The following is an 8573-nucleotide window of genomic DNA, read 5'->3' as shown; positions in this document are numbered from 1 at the left end:
CTATATCCTAAGTTTGAAGACCAATAGGTCATTGTTCCCACATAGTACTAATTGTCCAGACACTTGCTGTTGCCCAGACAATGGCTGTTGTCTTATTTTTATGTCCAATCTAAGTTATTTATTTGAGCCATCTCCTTCCATAAGCAAAGAGATGGAAGAATAGTATATTCTAGTCATCATATGATATTAGGAAAGAAGGTCAGCTTAAGATCCCATACACTTTTGTGGTCTGCATGCAGAATAATGGTCCAAACCCGACTGTGGTCCCCACTGGGTAGTGGTCCAGGTTCTCCTTATTTATCTTCATAGCCGATCAGAAGTGCATTCATATGAGGATTATGGAATAGAATATGGTTACCGGCTCCCCAGGGAAAGGACTTGGGCCCGATGCAGAGATGGGGATAGGCAATGATCTCAGCCTCTTATGCATGGTGCCATGTCAGAAAGACATTCAGCATGCTCACTCCCACTCCCAGGAGTGCAATGAAAGTGAGGGCCTTCCACATGCAAGCTGAGCCCTTCTTGTCGTGGGCACCAATGGACATAGGCCGAGCCAGGTGTGGCTGAAACTGATATATCAGCCCAGAAACCCGGGACTCAGCCACCACTGCCATTTTTGACCTGCTGTCGTCCTTTGATGAGCTGACATTGTCCAGTTTGGTAGTGCCTTCCATTTTTTATTGGCTCCCTGATGCTGAGGATAGAAGCCAGTTGTCATTTATTGCCATGCCATTCTTCTGCTGGATTTTTCTTTACACCTTGTCTGCTTCACTCATTTACCTTAACTGCCTGAACATTAGAGTTTGTGACCCCATTTTACTCCTGCGGTTAGTTTTGACTAGCTGATTAACTATTACTCATAAGGTATTCTCTATAATATGTCATGTATGTCTTTATATTTGTCGCATAAATGCCAGTTATTTAGTCTTCTCTGATTTCTGCTATGAAGTCTATTTTCTGAGTCCGTAATTATTGGTTCTATTAAATTAGTGAGTTGTAAGAAAGGTCAAGGGGAAGAGGAACTAAGAGGGAAAATCATTGTATAAGATATCAATATATATATAATGTCTTCATTTTCTTCTTAATTATATCAGATAGGCTTTAATTAGGAGATAGTCATGTTATTTAAAGAGAGAAAATTTAATAAAAAGGATTGTTAATAAAGTATTAGAGAATTGCAAAGGCAAAGAGTGAGCACTAAAATATGAAATTAGCTGCACAAAGTAGTTAATTTCTCTTATGACAGGGAGAAAAAGTAAGGGGTTGGAATTATTTGAAATCATTAGTACTTAGATACTTAGAAGAAAGTCTCTGAAACTCAGACCGCAGAAAAGGAGATACTCCCCTGCTGGTGCTGGTTTCTGAGTTAAGAGGACAATGTACCACGGAGCTAGAACCAGACCTTTCAAGAGGGATACCAGCTCTTTGATTGGAGAGTCGTAAATTTAGTTGCAAGCACTGAAAAAACTGCATACTAAATACAGCAGGTGCCAATGGAACAACAGATACTGCCAAATGATAAAAACAACAACAACTTTTCAAAGGAATTCTTACCATTTGCAACAGCATGGATGGAACTGGAGAGCACTATGCTAAGTGAAATAAGCCAGTCAATGAAAGAAAAATACCACATGATCTCACTCATTTATGGATAATAAAGACCATTATAAACTGGTGAACAAAAATAGATACAGAGGCAGAGCAGCATGGAACAGACTGTCAAACTACAGCGGGGAGGGTTGGGGCGGAGGGGGGGGGTGGTTTAAGAGATCAACCGGACTTGTATGCATGCATATAAGCATAACCAATGGACACAAGGCACTGGGGCGGGGGGCGGGGTGGGGGTGTATAGGGGAGGCCGGGGGAAGGTCAAGGGGCAAAAAATAAAAAAGGAGACATATGTAATACTCTTTGTAATACCTTAAGCAATAAAACAAAATTTAAAAAAAAAAAACTTTTCTAGGATGACACTAACGATATCAGAAAGCCAAACAGAAAAATCAAAGACTGATGTCTGGCCCCTCTTCTGGCCTCTCAGTTTTCTAGTACACAGCCAGCTGGCAAAAGAGAAATGTGCCAAGCAGAGAGCCAGCAAGAAGTAGAGTACAGAAAGGTAGACTTGGAGTGGAAAGATAATAGTAACTAATATACTAGTAAATCTTTTGTCCTCACAAACAACAGTAGCAACAACAATGAGTAACAGCAAAACCACAAATTGTCATCTGTGCTGTCCCCCTCAACTGCAAGAGTAGTGTCCTTGGTCTTTGCTCAAAATTGTAATAATCATGACAGACCAAAGCACATGGCTGAGTAGTTTATTTCCTAGGCTGCAAGAGGCCAAGTACACAAATGAATTAGTTATGGTAAACACAATGCAGCTTAAACAAATTCCTCTTCAGAATATAGTAGCTTAACATGATAGAAGCTAATTTTCTCTGCGGTGGAAATTTCCAGCTGTTTTGGTTCAGAGAGTTGCTCTGCTCCAAATAGTAATTCACATTTCAGGTGCCTTTCTCCTATTTGTGCACCATCCTTTATATTCTCTTGCCATCCTGACTAAAGCTGGGTTGTGGGCTCATCCACCATCTAGCTCAGGGAAAAGAATTGCAGCCAGGTCAGTGTGACCTATGAATCAGGAGATCACTGTTCAATTCCAGGTCAGGGCACATGCCCAAGTTATGGGCTCAATCCCCAGTAGGGGGCGTGCAGGAGGCAGTCCAATGATTCTCTCTCATCATTGATGTTTCTGTGTATCTCTCCATTCCTCTTTGCAAACAATAAAAATATATATTTTTTAAAAAAATTGCAGGCAACCATCACTAATAAGCTAGTGAAGAAGATTTACACAGGCCATTCAACTCATATACTATTGGGAAAAAACTTAGTTAAGTGATTTGAAATAGCTGAGTGGCTGGAAATGTAACCTGGTCAGCTAAATATCCATGAAGAGGGGAAAGGATAAGGTGGACATCTTGCAGTTTGACAAGTACATGTAGATAATAGACACATTTTAATTTCTCCCAAAAAGGCTTTACTCATACTTTTCTTCCCATCTCTTTCCCTGGACCTTAGGATCAGAGAGCACTTAAGTTGTACGGAGATGAACTACTGGTAGACCTTGAATTAAAGTAGAGTTGTATGCATGTTTGAACAAGTGCCTTTGCTTACAGGCAGTAAATGACGATGGTACTTCACCATCACAAATTCTTGCCATGATTTCTTTCTATGCAAAGTTATTATGTAACATCTAGCAAAGAAGAAAATGGATGCAAAAATTATTATGTAACATTAGCAAAGAGGAAAATGGATGCAAAAAGGAACTTACTTTTATGGTATTATGATTGTCACAGTTTTAGTCGTGATCCCCTTTCTGATTGCCAAACACACCCCAAACTTCAGCATGAAATAATCCTTGTAGATATAGTCTAACATGTAATCTTCAACTTCACCATTTCAGGATAAGCAAAACCAAAATAATACAATTTTCTACCTTTATACTCTGAAAAGCTAAGTTAGAACATTATTGTTTTAGATTTGGCAGAGCTATTTCTTGTTTCATTATAACAATTTCTTGTTTCACTCCACTTCCAAGCTCAAAAGTGCATTTTTGGTTAATAAGCATTGGGAGACTTTTGCAATTGTCAGAGGTTTCCTCTGCTTTGACCACTAGAGCTAACAACAACTACTGTAACTGCTATTCCTTTCTAGGTATAGGCCATTTTTTAAAAAAGAAATTTAAAGTCCAAGACAAACACCTTAAAATTACCTTCCAGGCTGTTCCTTTTTAGCAGCTCTTCTGGGAATTAGAATTCAAATATAGTCCTCCTGCTCTTATAAGTCCACAGTCACCTGATTAAGGGAATGATACCATTCTGTAGTACTCTTTTAAAGTCAATGCCATACAGGTCTACTGAGATACCTGACAACATCAGTTATTTTTAAAGTTTCTTGTCATCCCTGTATATCATTTTTCCCCACAGATTTCAGCAGTTCCTTAAAGATCACTTGGCTGGAGTCAAGAGTTTTTTCATCCGTTCATGTCACAGACATAGAGAGCAAAAGAGTTTCCTGGCTTCTCAAGTTCACATCTACTTTGTAGGAGTTAAAAATGTTATGCCAATAACACATATATGTAAGACATACAATTTTACCTTTATATAACCCTCCCTTTCTATTCAGAGCTTTATTCTCACCATTGTATTCTTAGGACGTAGCCCAATGTCTAATACAAAATACGTGTTCTATAAATATTTTTAAACTGATAAATGCTAGGAATAGCCATACCTGAAAGATTAGTCATCAAAACTGATCTAAAATAAGGTATCTACAATTTTCCCTATAATTTAATAGGCAAAATCTAATGGTTGCTGGGGAAAACTTAGAATAGTAGGTGTCCTTCCGTAAAGTGTCACAGGGGGAATAAATGACCTCAGTGAATCTTACCTGAATCTAATAGGTTTATATGTGGAAGCAATTCTGAATTTATTTACATGCTTTCTCTTTGGCCTGAAAGTGCTACAATCACTGTGAAACAGATATTTTAAAAGATTCCCTTTTCCACCCCCTTCCTTTATTATTATTATTATTATTATTATTATTATTATTATTATTATTTAAATAACAGAAATAGCAACAAGGAACAAACTGCAATGCCCTGAGGTCATTTGTCAGGGATAAAGATATTGTGCTTACATTGATGAAAACACAGCCATAATCTTCAACAGACTTTGCAATAACAGTATTTACATAACTAAACACAGCAGGGAACTCATTAAATGGCATAAGAAGGAATCAGAGCTGAATGTCTCTCTGCATTTACCATGTCCCTAACTAGGAATTAGTGAAATTCCACTTACAATATGATGAAGTGTAATTTGCCAACTCTAGTAAGTTTTCATGACTAAAGAGACTGCCATTTCCCTGTTCCTCTCAACTGAGATTTAAAAAGTAAAGACTAAAAAAGGCAAAAAGAGAAGAAATATGTTTTCGAAACTTGCTTAATATTTCCTTTGTATTTTGAATGGATGAAAATTGAATTGTTGCTGTTTCTATTATTGTATATAATGAAGGAACAATAGATGCAAATTTCAGTCTTTATAAATTACAGTTTGTAAGAAATCTCTCTCAACATTTTCCATAAGTCAATTTCACTAGCTTGCAGAAACTCAATCTTAGTCAATTAAGGACTTTTTTCCCAGTTCCCCATGACGGTGTCTTAACTAGGTGAGCAGCCTCAGTAGTACCAAGCCTTTGAGTGCTGGTGGTGGACCATCTTACATAGAACATATATGTCTACAGAGGCAGCCAATGATATCCCTTCATTCCTCTGGTCCTCAGTCAAAGGATACATGTAAGTTGCTGCTGGGTTGTCTTTCATTCCACTGTGAGCATAATTCTTCCCCCTTGGATCTTACTGCTCCTTTGGAAAACAAGAGAACCTAAATAGTAGCACAAATATTCTAAAATTTACAAATGTTATAAGTACAGTGAAGAAAAGTACAAGCTGCTGTTAAAAACAAAACAAAATGGCAAGGCCTAGGCTAATTTAGGGGAAAAAGGAATGCTTTCTTAAAGAAATAATAATTGAACTGAGGTCAGAGGATGTGTAGGAATTAAAATTAATTATACAGAAGGGAGATTAGTTATTGGTAAAAAAGGTTATGGACAGAAGGAAGAGCACATGTAAAAGTCTATGAAAGGAGATCATTTTGATAAATTAAGAGAAGTTCAATGTGGCTAAGAATAGAATGTTGAATCAGAATTTTAACCAGACTTTGTAGTCCATGTCAATTATTATTTTTTTAACTAAAGATCAGTGGAAGCTGAATTGTTTTAAGCATATGATGTATGTGGGGTTGTAACAGATGATTAGATTTTGTTTTGAAAAGATTGTTCTAAGGTGTGGGGAACATATTGGAGGAAGTAAAGAATATACTTGGGGAAACAGGGATTGTAATAGCATACGCTAGGGTAATATGAGCTAGTGGAAATGAAGAGAGATAGCAGATATTGCAAAAGTCAATTTGATAACTGGGTGGTATAAATTATATTTGGAGGTTAAAGAACAGAGGAGTAAAAATAACGCTCAGCTTATTGAAATCTAGATGGGAAGAAAGGTATGAGTAAAGCCTTTTTAGGAAAAATGGAACTGAATTCAAGATGGAACGGCTTATTATTTTACTAGAAGCCCGATGCATGAAATTCGTGCAAGGGGCTTCATCCGGAAGGTTGTCCAGATGGTTGTTCTGCTATATGGTTTAATTAGCATATTAGTTCTTTATTATATAGGATAGGATTAAATTTAAGAATCATACAATGTATTTGATTTTGACGATGTTGACTTAACTTTGAGACATCCAAGTACAAGTGTTAAGGAGGCAGATGTCTATGAGAATCTTGAAATCATGAGAAAAACCCTCTGGTGTATTGTGATTCACAATGATTGAGACTGTCTAAATGATTCAGTATAATATATATATATATATATATATATATATATATATATATATATATAATGTCCAAGTAATAAAGGATAAGTGTTTGGAAGCCAAAATTTGGAAAGATTTAGCCTCATTGTTCTGATGAATGGAATCACCAGTGCTTTTTTTCAGTGTTCTTTTATTCTGTCTTATATACATCCAGACACTTTAGTGAATAATTTATTTTTGAACAAATGTGGAAATCTAAAGAACCAATTTTAAGTGGTCACTATATTAAACACAAAATGAAATGGGGGGGGGGGTGAGAGAAATTAACCAGGGAGCATATATGCAATATATGCATAGCCCATGGACACAGATAATACTGCAGGGTGGAGGGGGTCAAGCAGGGGAAAAAACAAAACAAAGGGGACATCTGTAATACTTTCAACAATAAAGATAAACTTTAAAAAAATGAAAGCATCTTTACTAGAATACTACTGCAGGGTGTCAAAAGATTTGTGTTAGACTGTAAGTTTCTCAAAGGCAAGGTATCTTTACTTTTTCTTCTCTCTAAGTAGTGCCTAGTGCACATTGGCACATTTATTCATAATTTATAGAATTTATTCACAAAAACACTGCATTGGTGCATATTATTATATTATGTTCCCCCAATAATTTTATACAATTTACTTTTTTTGCTTGCTAGAGGGTTTTTTCTCTCCAAAGTAGGATATCTGAAGAGACAGAACCTATACTCTCTGTCCTACCAATACCTGTTACCAGGCAACAAGAATCTGGCAGTTCCTTGATAATTTTCATCAGCTAAATCTTCAGATGCTTAAACCAAATATTGAAGATACACAGCAGGAAAGCAGCTAATTCCATATCTTGGGGACCATGAAGAACTTTCACACCTAGAGGAAATAATTAAGTTAAATAATAAGATTTTTGCCAAAACTGGTTTGGCTCAGTGGATAGAGCGTCGGCTTGCGGACTAAAGGGTCCCAGGTTCGATTCCGGTCAAGGGCATGTACCTGGGTTGCGGGCACATCCCCAGTAGGAGATGTGCAGGAGGCAGCTGATCGATGTTTCTCTCTCATCAATGTTTCTAACTCTCTATCTCTCTCCCTTCCTCTCTGTAAAAAATTAATATAATATATAAAAAAATAATAAGATTTTCAAAGTCACACATATAATTCTCCACAAAAATGAAATGAATAATTATTATCCAATTCATGGGTTCAATGATAATAAAATATTGAAGAAAGAAAAATAATATTTTTATGGAATTAAAAAGAGAGGCACCATAAAATGTGCTTCTTTGGTTCATGATTTCAGTTGTTAAAGGAATTGCAAGTTCTTATCATTCATCATTTTTTGTTAAAATCTAATCTCATGGATTAGTGACTTTTGCCCGTTATTTTAGATAAAAGTTATTTTTATTTCTTATACATAATAACATAGATATTTAAATCTCATAAATTCTATTTATTAAAAATAACTTGTTTCAAATTTCTTCTTATGATGATAATGAAACAAGAGGGATCAGATTTACTTTTTCAACCGCAACAGCTAAAATAACTTGACAAAAATATGAAACAATGATTTTTAAGACATTGGACATCAGACAATGAAGGAACTCGATCTTTAGGAGACAGGAAACAATGATGTGAGCCCTAAAGTGGTTATTGCCTGGAGAGAGATTCTAGGACACAGAACAGGGAGAGGAAAGCCAGCTAAGACCAATCGGCTCTCCTGAGTTGAGGAGATAGAACTGACAGTCAGGGAAAGCTACAGGGTCTAGAGTAGTAGGAGAAAACTACACAGAAAGTGAACTCCAGATATGTGCATAATATTTGAATATTCAGCTGAATATTGATGAAAGGATACATTTGAAGAAACTACCAGAGTTCCATTAGTCAGAAGGGGAAACTTGATAAATCATGGAGTATTGATTAGAGTAATAAGAAGGCTTTTGTCTCAGTAGTAGAGCAAGATTTGCTACAGATTTAATGCTGTTCTGATATTGCCTAAAATTTCTCAAATCCATTCTTAAATAAAATATTTCCAATTACTTAATCACATCCAGAACAAAGCTCAAGAATATTTATATTATACAAAAATATCCAGGGCCTAGCAATGCAAATCACA

The 8573-nt window shown here is 36.2% G+C and overlaps 1 pseudogene; it reads right to left on the bottom strand.

Annotated features, from left to right (window-relative positions):
• Positions 1-293: 293 nt before the first annotated feature.
• Positions 294-614, bottom strand: LOC118649798 (annotated as a pseudogene).
• Between the last annotated feature and the right edge of the window lie 7959 nt (positions 615-8573).

The sequence above is a fragment of the Myotis myotis genome, unplaced genomic scaffold, assembly GCF_014108235.1.
Source record: "Myotis myotis isolate mMyoMyo1 unplaced genomic scaffold, mMyoMyo1.p scaffold_m19_p_3, whole genome shotgun sequence".
Taxonomy (NCBI): Eukaryota; Metazoa; Chordata; class Mammalia; order Chiroptera; family Vespertilionidae; genus Myotis; species Myotis myotis.
The sequence above is the reverse complement of the archived record's forward strand: the minus strand, read 5'-3'. Positions and strand labels throughout refer to the sequence as shown.